Genomic DNA, 14,438 nt, shown 5'->3' on the forward strand with positions numbered 1-14,438 from the left:
TGTCTTCTCTCCGCGCTCCTGGTCCAGAAGCACCAGCTCAGTGTGCTTTTAACTTGGCCACACAGCTGCCGCTAGGATTAATTTAGACACAGTCTCATTAGGCAGCCTCAGGGCCTTTGCTAGGCCGGCCCATTTTGATGATGCAATTTCCTCTTTTGTATGAGGCGGCCAGCCTAGCAAATGGCAGCAGATAGAATTCAAGTTCAGGGACAGACTTCCAGATGGCTCAAAAAGCTGATGTGGAGGGAAGAAGTGATTTACAAAAACGTATTATAGTATCACAGCAGGGGCGTAGCCATGGGCTGACCTAGATGGGCCTGGCCCACCTAGTTTGGACTCAGGCCCATCTACCCAGCAGTCAAGCTCCAGGAAGAAGAGAAGATGAGGGTGTGTGGGGACAGGGCTGGGGCAGAATGGGGTGGGACTGTGGAAAGAATGGAGCGGGACCACATGTCCTCTTTTTTGCCATATAAAATATGATAACCATAGCAGTAGACATACATTAGGGCCTAATGCAGCTTAGAAAAAGGGACCTTATATGTATTTGAAAAATGTCCAGACAGTTAATTGTAGTATGTAAACACAGTGTTTATTCTTACAAATCTTATTCAGAAGTTTAATAAAAGCTTTATAATGGAATTTATTCATATAGTACTTTGGTCATCTCCATCATGCCTAAAGATGTTGACCTTTTCCGTATGCTCCTCTCGCAGCCATCCCTGCACACTTCAATGCTATTCGTACTGTTTGCACTCTAAATATAAATAGAGGATTCAAGATCAATGCAGTGCAATAAAATGATACTTCATGGCAAATGGGCAAAACCCTAACTTTAAAGCTGCAAATGCAGTAATCCCTGAGGTCTGCAATATAACAAAATAGAAAAAAGGTGCTTTTACAATAAGAAGAAAATCTACAGATAAATCAGTACGTATAAGTTTCCCTTGTTCTGACTGCTCTCTGTTTTGCCACAAATCTCCCATTAGTCCCAAGTGAGGCCAGCCTAAGGGCAGCAGATAGAATGCATACTCAGGGACAGACTTGCAGATGGCTCAAAAAGCTGATGTGGAGGGAAGAAGTGACTTACAGCAACCTATTATAGCATCACAGCAAGGGTGTAGCCATGGGCTGGCCTAAATGGGCCTGACACACCTAGTTTGGACTCAGGCCCATCTACCCAGCAGCCACAGGTCGCTCATGCCAATCCCCGGCCAGTGCAGCCTCTCTGTTTTCATCCCTCCCCACCCCCTCAGCCTGTGCAGTCTCTCTCTTCCTCTTTAGGCCACCAGCAGCAGGTCCTGCATGCTGACGGTGGCTTACCCAGAAGCCTTCCCTCTGACATATAGCTGCAATGCACTTTTAATCATTTTTAAATTACATTTTGCATTTAAGTTAGGCACGAGTAGGGCTTCTACTGGTACCTAATTTAAGGCACCATTTAAAGAATATGGGTCATGCTGTCCTTTTAGTCTAATAGATAAGTCAAGAAGATAAGCCACAATTTTGCCAAAGTCCTGCACCAACTAAAGGACAGTTTAGGTTGTTTTAAAAAAGATGTGGGAGATGGAAACATGTTTCTGTCTTAATTCTTTGCATAACATTTCACATAATTTCAAATCTAACAAAAATTGGAGCTGTGAAGAACAGGTGATCAATTAGACAAAAGAAAATATTTCTTCCTCAGTATAACTGGGGAATTCTGACTCATAGGCTCCAATGCCCTAAAGTCACCATGTATTTAACAATCGATGGTAAAAGTGTAGTTACTTACCTGTAACGTAGGTTCTCCGTGAACAGCAGGATAGTCAGCCACATATGGGTGTTGTCCCAACAGCTCCCAATTTGTGGATAAGCTCTGCAATAGCTCAGAGAGATTTTTTTATTTATTTTTTCTCCGAGCACGTGCCATGCCCAGGCCCCACTGGGCATGCCCGAGCACTCCCCATTTTCCCCTGCTTCCCCCTAATCCCCAGGATGTTCCTAGCTGTGGCCGGGTCAGCTGTACGGGGAGGCGGGTGGGTTGTGTGGCTGACTATCCTGCTGTCCATGGAGAACCTACGTTACAGGTAAGTAACTACACTTTCTCCTAGGACAAGCAGGATGAGTCAGCCACATATGCGTGACTCCCTAGCCGACAGATGTACCGAATGCGCCTGCGCCTTAGCGCTCTGTGCAACCCTCACCTGGCTGTGGAGGCCGAGCTGGGCAGGGAAATCAGGCGAAGCAGGTTAAGTTGTGCAAACAAGGTTTTTAATAAAGTGCTGTGTTAACTGGGCAATAATACTCACAGAACAGTGCAACTGGTCAATAACACTCAATGAACAGAGAGAAAACCAACTGGTCAACAGTAACAATTTGTAATTGCATGTGACAATTAGTACTTGCATATTCAACCTTCAGTCTAGACATGTAGTACTGGAAGACCTACTTAATCAATATCTATGACACCCTACTTGATCAGTGTTTGTCAAGGTTATGCTAGTGGTTGCTGTCCCTCCCGGGAGGGGAGGGCCACTTGCAAGACTGTTCGGCCGAATGCATTTGGGGCGTGGAATGCAATGTCGAGACAATAGTGCTTGGTGAAGGTGTGCATGGAGGACCAAGTGGATGCATTGCAGATATCCTCTATTGGTGTGTGGTGTAGATGAGCCAGAGTGGTGGCTATGGCTCTGAGCTGGTGGGCGTGGGCTCCCACCGGCAGTTCACGCTGTGTTCTTTTATAGGTGAAAAAGATGCACTGGGATATCCAGCGTGAGAGCGTGCGTTTGGTGACCGGCAGTCCTGGTCTGTTTTGGTCATAGGAGATGAACAGTTGTGAGGCTTGTCTGGTCTGTTGCATTCTGTTGATGTAGGTGGTTAGGGCCTGCACACAATCCAGGAGGTGTCGCTGAGGTGGCTGCGAGCCTCCCTGTGAGGGGATGTAGAGTGCAGGGAGGATGATAGATTGGTTGATGTGAAACGCTGAAGCCACCTTTGGCAAGAATCGGGGGTGGGTTCTGAGCACCACCCTGTCCTCATGGAGGAGTGTGTAGGGGGGGTGATGGACCAGGGCCTGGATCTCGCTGATATGTCTGGCCGACGCGATGGAGGTCAGGAAGAGGGTTTTCCAGGCCAGGAATCTGGGATCAGCCTCCCCCAAAGGTTTGAAGGGATCGAGGGTGAGCTGATGCAGCACCAAGTTCAGGTCCCATCCGGGCGGTGGTGGTCTGACCGGTGGGTGCAGATTGGACAATCCCTTCATGAATTTTGTGAATACTGGGTGTCCCGACACCGGTGAGTTGTCTAAGCCAGTGTGGTACGCCGCTATCGCACTTAGGTGGACCTTGATGGAAGTAGGTTTTAGGCCCATCTAAGATAGGCTCAGTAGGTACTGCAGGATGACCGGTATGGGGCAGTTGTAGGGGGTCTCGCTGCATGCTTGTGCACCAGTAACGGAACCTTCTCCATTTCAATCCGTAGCATCTTCTGGTTGAAGGTCTTCTGGCTGCCATGAGAATGTGCTCCACATCTTGTGGTAGGTTCATCCTCTCAACATCATGCGGTCAAGGCTAGGGAACGTAGGTCGTGGTGGAGGGTAGCGCTCCCATGTTGTGTTATGAGATCTGCGGTGATTGGGAGGTGGAGAGGTGGGTGAACCGCTATCCGTTGCAGGACTTTGGGTATGAGAGGTGTTGGCGGGTAGGCGTATAAGAGTCCGTGGTTCCAACTCAGAGACAGACCGTCGGGGCTGAGACGGCGATAGGTCGGTCTCTTTGAGCAGAAGGTCATGCATTTTAAGTTCAGTTCTGTTGCAAACAGGTCGATGCTCGGTGTGCCCCAGGTGCTAAAGATCTTCTTTGTCACCGCAGGGTTGAGAGACCACTCGTAGGGATCCAGCTGGTGGCTGAGGCTGTCAGCCAGGTCGTTCTGCTCCCCCAGGAGGTAAGTTGCCTGGATGGGGCATTGAATTGAGTTGGCGAACTCCCATATGCGGCAAGCTTCCTTGCAGAGTGAGGCCGACCCTGTCCCCCCTGCTTGTTGATGTAGTACATGGCCACCTGGTTGTCTGTTTGAATGAGGGCTGTCCTGCCTGTAACCCATTGTTTGAAGGTTTCGAGGGCATTCCCTATGGCCCTGAGCTCCAGTAGGTTGATATGGAGTGAGGACACCTGGGCAGACCATGTGTCTCCTGTGCGAAGATGGAGAAGGTGTGCCCCCATCCATGTTTGGAGGCATCCGTGGTGACCACCAGCTGGTGAGGTGGTGGTCTGAATGATTTCCCCTTCACTAAATTTTCTCGGGCCATCCACCAGTGAAGCGTCTTGTGTATGGGTTGGCAAATGGGTATCTGGGTGGTCAGTGGTTGGGTATGCTAGTTTCAGTGACGTCTGAGGTGCCATTGCAGGGGTCTCATGTGTAGTTTGGTGTGTTGGACAGCAAAGACCGCCGCCACTGCAATGTGGCCCAGGAGACGCAGGAGGGAGCTGGCAGAGATGCGCTGGGCCAGGGATGTCATGGTGTTGATCCAGCAGTCCGGTAGAAAGGCCTTGGTCTGTGTGGTATCGATGACTGCCCCGATGAACGATATCCTCTGGGTGGGTATCAGGTGGGATTTTTTTGTAGTTGATGAGGAACCCCAGTTCTTGGAGGAGGGTTATGAAGGTTGTCAGGGCTGCCTGGACCTCCCCTGGTGAGCGGGCCACTATCAGCCAGTTGTCGAGATAGGGAAGGACGCATATTCCCTGCAGGCGAAGATGTACTGCTGCCAAGGCCACACACTTTGTGAACACTCTTGGGGCTGTCAAGAGTCCAAAGGGTAGGACCTTGTACTGGAAGTGTCTCTCTCGGATCATGAAGCGGATACTTCCTGTGGGCTGGATGAATAGGCACATAGGTGTAGGTGTCCTATAGGTCCAGCGAGGCTAGCCAGTTGTTGGGCTGTATCAAGGGCAAGACTGTGCCCAGGGAGTGCATCCAGAAGCTTTCTTTGTGTATGCACTTGTTGAGCTTGCGGAGGTCCAGGATTGGGCGTTTGCCCTTGTCCTTCTTTGGCACAAGAAAGTGCCTGGAGTAAAACCTCTTGATGATCTTCTCTGGTGGCACTGCCTCTATTGCTTCTGCCCAGAGCAGGTTCTCTGCTTGTTGCAGGAGAACAGGATCGTCTGTTGTTGGGTGTCCTGCCCGCTGCGGCGGTTTCTCTGGAGGGTGGGAGTCGAAACGGAAGCAGTATCCCTGTTTGATGATGTTGAGGACCCACTGGTCGGTGGTGATTCTGGACCAGGCACTTGCAAACAATCTGATCCTGCCTCCCACTGGACCCTGCTGGTTCGGGGGGTAGTCAAAGGTTCTGCTTTTGTTTTCGGGGGGTGGTCTGCCTTTGGTTGCCCCTGTCTCTTGGGCGACGCTTGTACAAGTAGGAGTTGCTATATTGTGAGCGTGGGGGCCCAGACTGCTGCCAGCGTGGTGTTGCAGAGTACCACTTGTTGGCAGTGAAGGGCTTGCGATTCCTCTGCTGTCTTCGTGGAGGGGCCCAACGTTCTAAGCCCTCAGAAGCGAGGGTTTGAAGGATGGTGCAGTCGTCTTTAATGCCGTTGACTGTCTCTTTAATCTTATCACCAAACAGGTGTTCTGTGCATGGTGCATCTGCCAGGGGCTCGTGGAGGTCCTCACAAAGCGCTGAGGCATGGATCCAGGCCAAGTTCCGGGCTAGGATGGCTTTTCCCCCAATGCGGCTGGATGTCTCGAAGATGTCAAAAACTGTCTTGAAGAGGTGCTTGTTGCATTCCTCTTGGTCATGGAGGAGGGGTGAGAGAGAGTCCTGCACCAGCTTGGAAGTGAGCTATAGAGCCTGTTTTATCTTTTTCTCTATGGCCTCCTGATACAGCAACATCTGGAACTGGTGCGCGGCGATCCATGCGTTAAGCATCGCACCCTCGAAGGTCATTTTCCCAAAGGAATCCAGGGTTTTCAGGTCCTTCCCAGGCGGAGCATTGGAGGACGATCGCGCTGTCTTGTGTCTCTTGAGCGCTGAGGCTACCACGCTGGAGTTGTGTGGCAGCTGCGGTCTGTCAAAGCCTGGGACCAGAAGGACCTGGTACTTCACTCCCAGTCTCCTAGATGTGGGATGCCCTGAGAAGGGGGGTCCGCCAAATCTTGTCTCTGCAGTCGAGGAGGTTCTTGTGAACCGGGATCGCTACTGGCTGCTTGGGATAGTCCAGGGATTGCAGGAGGCCGTCATCCTCTGGCGTGGATTCCGGTGGTCCCCCCACGTGGATCCCGAGAAGGGCAGCAAGTTTCTGAATGAACTTGAGATAGGCTAGGTCCTCCGGTTCCTGTGCAGGAGGCTTCGTTGTCATCTTTGTTGGAGATGGCAAAGGGGATCAGTCCGAGTTGTAGGCGCTCAGGAAGCTGTTGTCGGATTCAACCCCTGTGTCAACGTCAGTGGCTCTGTTTGCTGGACTTTTCCCTTGTAAAGCTTGGGCACTGCTCATCTGGGTGCTGGGCGGCTGCGGTGTCTGGAGGGTCCCCTGCTGAGCGAGGAGCTGGGTCAGTAGCTGAACCAGTTGTTGATGGTCAACCCCCTGGCCGGTCGTCTGACGCTCAAAGTGGGACATTCCCTCCAAGCGGTTCTTGCGTCGTTTGGTGGTGGTGAGGATGAGGAAGGGCTGGAGGGAGATGGTGTGCTGCATGGTCGCCTGCTGTCTCTCCCTCTGGATCTGTGTCTGTGTCCTGCAGGGGAATGGTGGTTGTGCCTCCTGTCACCCCTGCTGTGGCTGTGGTGGTGGCGGCGGTGGCGGGAGGACTCCCCCCAGTGAGATCGAGAGGCATCTCTATGCCATTTGTGCTGATGGGGGGAGTGCCAATTTGCAGCCCTGCAGTGTGCCTCATTGTGCCGCGTTTTCTGGCTGCCTGTAGTTGAGCCGCCAGCCTCCATGAATCGGGGCGGTGTGCCCCGGTGATCTCACATCCCACTGACATCAGCGATGACGAGATGAGGGAGTCCCCGATGAGATCTCTCTTCGGGGAGGCGGGTCTGGCTGCTGGTTGGCTGGTTGCTCAGGAGGGGAGGTACTGGAAGGCGATCCTTCGATGCTGGGGGGTGTGGCTGATCTGGGATTGGTTCCTCCGTTGCTGGGGGGCGTGTTTGAGCAGTAGCTAGCTGCTCCTCCATTGCTGGGAGGTGTGGCTGAGTGCAGGTTTGTTTCTCCCTAGGCTCCCTGTTGATTCGCTGCTCCCTCATTGCTGCGGGGTGTGGCTTCACATTGGGATGGCTTGTAGAGGAGCAGGGAGATGGCGTCACTTCCGGCCCACACGTGGGGGTAAGTGTGAGACCGGGTGGCACCCCGAGGGTTGTGCCCGCTGGGGAAAAGGCCGATGGTGCTCTGGTAGACTTCAGGAGGGGGGGTTGGAGGGCGAACCCCAATCAGCTTCCTGCAGGGGCTGGCTGTACGCAGCAGCATGCAGGGACTCCAGAAGAGATTTCTCTGCCGGGCCGGGTGCAGGCGGGGGGATTAGCTGAGCCAGGGTGCCCTGGAGGCTCCTTACCGCTGTAGTTTGTGGATCCCTCGCTGCTGCATTCCGATGAGGATGGCTGCTGGAGGAAGATTCTCGGGCCTCACTCTTCTTCAAGAAGTCTCTCAGTGCCCTCCTCCTTAGCTTGTGTGCGCACGGAGACAGGCAGGCACAATGCAAGCAACACTGGTCCTTGTGCGCTGGACCCAGGCAGCGGATGCACAATTCATGAGGATCCAGTGTACTCATCCTTTTCCTGCATCCCGGACATTTCTTTGATGTTTCTGGCATCTTCAAGATGGTAAGTAGAAAAGTTGTAATGGTAGAAAAGTTGTAATGGAGAGCTGTAGAAAATCCGACCGATGGGAACGGGCGGAGACTAAAGACTGAGGATTAGGGGGAAGCAGGGGGAAATGGGGAGTGCTCGGGCATGCCCAGTGGGGCCCGGGCACGGCACGTGCTCAGAGAAAAAAAAAAAAGCTCTCTGAGGTATTGGAGAGCTTATTCGCAAATTGGGAGCTGTTGGGACAACACCCATATGTGGCTGACTCATCCTGCTTGTCCTAGGAGAACCAGTTATAACTGATTTAGGGCTCCTTTTACGAAGGTGCGTTAGCGGTTTAACGCACATAATAGCCATGCTAATTTGCCAGCCGCGCTAGCCGTTACCGCCTCTTCTTGTGCAGACGGTAGTTTTTCGGCTAGCGCAGGAGTTAGCACGCGCTAAAAAGTTGTGTGTGATAAAGCCGCTAATGTGGCTTCGTAAAAGGAGCCCTTAGTGTTGAAGTATTTTAACTTCCGATGAACAAAATGGCTCTGCGTGATCTTTTCTATGCATCGTTGCAGCCTCTGATAATTGTATTACAATCAGCTCATAAATATTAAAAAGAGCACGCCAGGCGATGCCCAGACATTGCCAGGTGAAGTAAAAAATGAAGTGCCATTCTTTAATGCTCCAAATTTAATAGCAGGTCTGAAGATGTCGGTAGCATTGAACTGTGTATGTTAAAAACACATTTCAGGTGTTTGTGTTAAAGGTTTACTAAAACTGTATACTGGCAGGACTGGTGCTGCTGATTATATAGTGTAAGTTTTAAAAAATATACATTTGCATGGTTTACTGGTAGTTCTCTGCTTTTGATATATACCTATGAGGTGCTACAATAAGGCATGTCTATGACTTGCTTTTCCTGGCACTTGCTCACATTTATGTCTCTTTCCGTGAACTATTCTGCGCATGTGTCAGTCGCTTTCTCCAACGGTTGGTCAGTTGTTATTTCCGTGGATCTCATTTGCATGTAAAAATTTTGGAGAATAGCTCATCATTTAGAAATTGGAAAATGTACCGCTACTATGTCTCATAGGATTTTAACGGCAAATTTAGAGCATCGGGGCTTCAGTCTCTTCCAGGAGTCCACAGTGATTCTCTTGGCCTCCTACCTCCCCTCCCCCCTTCCGAAGGAGCCTGCATTGATTCTTTTGTCTCCTGCAATTGAGGGAAGTCATGCACAACCCCATAATTTCTATATCCTCCTGGGGCACAGGAGAGGAGTCCTTAGTCCCATGATGTCCATGTAACACAATAGCCAAAATGCATCATACAATATCATTTTTACAACTGGTTTAATACCTCAGCATAGACTTCTTTTTCTTATTGTAGATCACATTACTTTATAAAACAACAAATGGCAATTGTATTTTAGCATTTTCTTGTTTTGTTGTAATATTCTCTGTGACTACAAAAATATATAATCCATTAATTAAACAAATTTTTGTCAAACCTATTGCTGTTATGTGTAAAACCCCCCTAATGTTGATGTAATACAATTACATTAGAATTTACCCCTCCCCTCTCCCCGCACCACCTTTTATAAAATAATGATAGCTGTTTTTAGCACAGGCTGGCATGCTGAATGTGCTGCTCCCTATGAGTTCCTATGAGCGTCGGGAGCAGCGCAGAGCATTCAGAACAATGGCCTGTGCTAAAAACGGCTATCATGGTTTTGTAAAAGGTGGTTAATTATTATAATTAAATGCAGGTTATAATCATGGTCAGATGTTTCAATAGGTTTCCCCTTCAATTCACACCAACAGAGATTAAACATTTAAAATTTGTATTTATTTGTTGCAACTTAAAAAAAAAAATTGAGGGTGAAAGAAAACTAAATAGGTATGTCCAACAATTGTTATCAGATGTTGTTTAAATAAGGTAAATTAAATTTAAATATAAATGAATAGCAAAGCTAATTTATCATTCATGTGTGATCAAATTTACATTTATGACACCATTATAGTTTGTGATAATATTCAAACCTCAAGAAAACATGTCATGCCTTTCAGCGTAATACCAGCTTTATTCCAGGATATCCAAAACCACAGGCAAGTATTTCACTGGGTGACTCTTTTAAAATCAGTGTTTCTCAGTCCCAAATTCAATAAAATACAAAAAGTGTATACATGTGTGCAAACAAAAATAAAGTATTTTTAAAACCCTGCTTTCACCACTTTCTTACATTGGGTACTGCTGAGTTGTTGTTCTGCCACCTGTCTGAACCAGCAGCTCTTCTGAAGATCCAGATGTTTGTTAATATCCTATCTGTAAACAAATGAAAGGAAGCAAAACCCTAACTTCCCTGGATGAATGCAGACTAAAGTCAGTGTCTTCTTAGGCTAAGGCTATGTATTTCTAACTAAATGTGCAAAATAACAGATAATTATTTTATCCCTAAGCTGACCCTCCCAGTAAAACCCTCCCAAAATGCCTCTAATATGAAATCAGCTCACAGAGTTTCATCACATACAGTGTGTGAGCAAACTCAGCTTTATCTGTATATCCAAGTATTTTTGATTCTGAAATAATGAAACTCCTCAGTCATACACAGAGCTAGTAGTGTATCAGGAATACTGATTGGAAACAGCTCTTCAAAGAATTTCTTAAAATTCTAAGACAAGCAATCACTCTTAAGGCTTTAGATCTTCAGTTCTCAAAAGAACATTTAGCTTTCAAAAGTACTATCATATTCTCCAAGCTTTACACAATTGTACATACTAGTTTAAGGTCTCAGCAGCAATGCAGCAGAAAAAACCCCAGCTGAACTAAATTAAATATAAAACATTTGCTTTAAACACCAATAATATTAGGAAATCTGAGCTGAATCAGTGAAGGGATTAAAACTTTCTATTTCCCAGTACTTAATGCTTCTTTATAGCAACAGGAGTCATAAAAATCCAGGTTAAATTCTGAAACATATTTTAAAAGTTCTTATCACTTTTCCTTTGAAATATAACTCCAAACTTATTTTAGAAATCTCAATAAATCATGAGATCCAGAAGGTTCTTAAAGAACCTACGGTGACAAGAGGACATCCGTTGAAACTCAGGGGTGGGAGATTTCATAGTGATACCAGGAAGTACTTCTTCACCAAAAGGGTGGTTGATCATTGGAATAGTCTTCCACTGCAGGTAATTCAGGCCAGTAGCACGCTGGACTTTAAGAGAAAATGGGATAAGCATGTGGGATTACTTCAGGGAAGAATTTAGGGTGTGGGTCATTAGAGTGGGCAGACTTGTTGGGCCGTGGCCCTTTTCTGCCGTCATCTTCTATGTTTCTATGATATGTTCTTGACCCACAATTCACACAAATTCAGCTGTATCCTCCTTCACAGTCTTCTCATTACATACCTCAGCTCAACAGCTCATAAGCAGGTTTAATTTGCAGCATTTCTCATAAAAGCAATGATAGCTGTTTTTAGCACAGGCTGGCATGCTGAATGTGCTGCTCCCTATGAGTTCCTATGAGCGTCGGGAGCAGCGCAGAGCATTCAGAACAATGGCCTGTGCTAAAAACGGCTATCATGGTTTTGTAAAAGGTGGTTAATTATTATAATTAAATGCAGGTTATAATCATGGTCAGATGTTTCAATAGGTTTCCCCTTCAATTCACACCAACAGAGATTAAACATTTAAAATTTGTATTTATTTGTTGCAACTTAAAAAAAAAAATTGAGGGTGAAAGAAAACTAAATAGGTATGTCCAACAATTGTTATCAGTTTACTGGAAATATTATTTCAAAAATTATTCACTCCTTCCACACATACACAAACTCCAGAGGTGACATAGAAATTGTCACAGCATCAACACATTATTTCCTCACCAATTCCTTGTGCTGCCTTAATCTCTCTCCTCACCTGTAGCTCACAAAATGGTCCTGGGGCTCTTAATGAGACAGCTGTTATTATGAGCAGCTTCCCCTAAGCTTCCTGCTCATATTTTTGATCTTCCTGCAGCAACCAGGCTTTTTGCATGGGCCCAGCCCCTGAGTAGCTCTCAACATTTCCCTCCTGCCTCTCTTGTAAGTGCTTTAAATTTATTATTTTTTCTTCCTGTTTTATACACTTTCACATGACTTTTTAACTGTGCTTTGTATCATAGGCAGCAAAACGCTTTTTGTTTGGGGGAGGGGAGAGGGGAAAAAACTCTGCCCTAGACCTCTCTTTCTGGCTCTCAGCTCTCCTACCACCTCCTCCTCAGCTGATCTCATTTTAAATCTTTGGGTAGCTGTCAGTGGCAATGAGTGAGCCTACTGCTGTTCGCCTGCCTTGGAAGTCTTCATTCTGCAGCAACTGAAACGGTGTCATTTTTGTTGAGATATGCGCAGAGACTCTATTAGAGACTGTTTGTATTGATGCTAATTGCTTAAAATAAATCACCAGGTTGTATTGACATCTTACTTGCCTTTACTTTGCTTTTTGAAATCATTTCAAGGAATATGAATAATCTGAAGCTCTTAAAAATGTTCTCCAAGAAATTGTTTAAACGCCTCTCTTCAGAACATGTCCCTGCTGGCCAGTTATAATCTAAAATGAGTACAAATTTGCACGAAGTAACTCCTCAATACTTGTAATAACTAAAGTTATAACATCTCTACAACAGAAACACTAGGTAAAATGTAAGACTATGCAAATGTAACCTAATTTTGTATGGAGAGTCGTTTTAAACTACCAGACAAACGCCCCCCCCCCCCCCCCCATCCTGGAGTTTTCCTCCTTGCTTGTAAATCTTCATTGCTTCTCCTTTCTTGCCTTTTGATTTTCTTCCTAAACTTATCTTAAGTAAAATAAATGGAATGAAACTCTCTTCCCCTAAACCTGCTTAACTGGATACCTACTGTATACTGTGGAATTCTCACTAATAAAATAAAATGCATTTACCCTTTCTAAGATGTACTAGTTATACTTTAATTTTTGTTCCCTGACTTCAGTAAAGGAGAGGTGGAATTTTGTAGGATGTGGCTTCAGCAGCGCTGTGATCTCCAACTGCTCTGGAACTTACTCTGTCACAAACACTACAGAACAATGGGAATAAACCCCTAGGTTCCTTTTTCTCTTTCTGCTTACAATCTCTCTTCGCTTTCAACCCTCCAACCTGCAATAATGTAGAAGAATCCACTTCACAACCTTTTCCCACTCACTGCAGTCGCACTGCTTTGAAACCCCTGGAAGAACTTCTTCCCCTAGGTTTTCAATTACTCCAAACACTCCTGGGCACAGCTCCAGCTCTTCTCTCAACTTTCCTACCCACTGAGAGATTCAGGAAAACCACTACAGACCTTTACACTTTTGCCACTAGCATACTGGCTTCCTTAACCCAGTCAACTAGTCACATGTAACTCTGTAAATCCACTTGCTCATCCACACACAGCAGCACTTCTATGAGTTTCTCTCCCTTTTCACATTGTCAGTTACTCTCCCCTAACTGACTTGAAATAGGGGAGAGTGTTTTATAGAGGTTAAAGCTACAGCCTCAGCACCCTGCGGTTGTGGGTTCAAATCCACACTGCTCCTTGTGACCCTGGGCAAGTCACTTACTTCCCCCATTGCCCCAGGTATATTAGATAGATTGTGAGCCCACCAGGACAGACAGGGAAAAATGCTTGAGTGCCTGAATAAATCCATTGTAAACCATTCTAAGCCCCCCTGGGAGAACAGTATAGAAAATTGAATTGAAAATCTTCTGCTGCATTACCTCTAAGGTGGTTGCTCCAACTGAACTTTTTTTTTTTTTTAACAGTTTTGTTTTGTTTTTGATAACTTCAGAGCTGTGCTGCCCCAAATTCCACAGATGGCACGTGCAAGCGCAGAATTCTAAAAGTTGCAGAGCCAGGGATACAGCTTTTGCACATCAACATAGTAATTCCCAGAAATTAATGAAATGTACGACTTAGTCATACACACTGACATTACCAGCCTAAGCCTTCAAAACCTCCGTGAAACATCAGGCTGCAAACCCAGGGGAGCGATATTTTATTTAGGTTTTGTTTTTTTGTTCTTTTTTTTAACCATTGGGAATTATCAGGAAATGAATGGAAAACAAAGATGAAAATCTTATAATGCCCTTGTATTGTTCTACTAGTCTTTAAGCCCGTTATATTAACGGGTGCTAGAATATATGTATGTCTGTCTTTCATTCTTTCTTTCTCTCTCTCTCCCCTTGGTCGCTTTCTGTCTCTCTCTTTCCTTGGCTGTCAACCATCACCCCTTGCCTGTTCCACCTGTCCAGCCGTAGGCCATCTCCCTTCCTTTTACCTCCCCCTGTCCAGCAGCACTCCTTACCTGCTCCCCCTGTCCCTCTTCCCTGCTCCTCCTGTCCAGCAGCACTTCTTCCCTGCTCCCCAGTCACTCCTTCACTGCTCCCCTTATCCAGCAGCAGCCCTTCTCCTTTTGTTTTACCTCCCCCCTGTCCATCAGCACCTCTTCCTGCTCCCCCTGTCCAGCAGTAGGTCTCCCTTCCTTTTTCCCCCTATCCATCAGCACCTCTTCCTGCTCCCCCTGTCCAGCAGTAGGCCTCCCTTCCTTTTCCCCCCCCTGTCCATCAGCACCTCTTCCTGCTCCCCCTGTCCAGCAATAGGCCTGCCTTCCTTTCCCCCATGTCCATTAGCACCTCTTCC

The 14,438-nt window shown here is 47.0% G+C and overlaps 1 long non-coding RNA gene across 1 annotated transcript in view; it reads right to left on the minus strand.

Moving 5' to 3' along the window:
- Positions 1-634: 634 nt before the first annotated feature.
- The window catches only part of LOC117353752, an 84,338-nt gene continuing 70,534 nt past the window's right edge, over positions 635-14,438 (minus strand). Inside the window, exon 4 of the long non-coding RNA XR_004538016.1 lies at positions 635-754. This is a non-coding gene — a long non-coding RNA (uncharacterized LOC117353752). The remainder of the gene's footprint in view (positions 755-14,438) is intronic.

This window comes from Geotrypetes seraphini, chromosome 2 (assembly GCF_902459505.1).
Source record: "Geotrypetes seraphini chromosome 2, aGeoSer1.1, whole genome shotgun sequence".
Classification (NCBI taxonomy): Eukaryota; Metazoa; Chordata; class Amphibia; order Gymnophiona; family Dermophiidae; genus Geotrypetes; species Geotrypetes seraphini.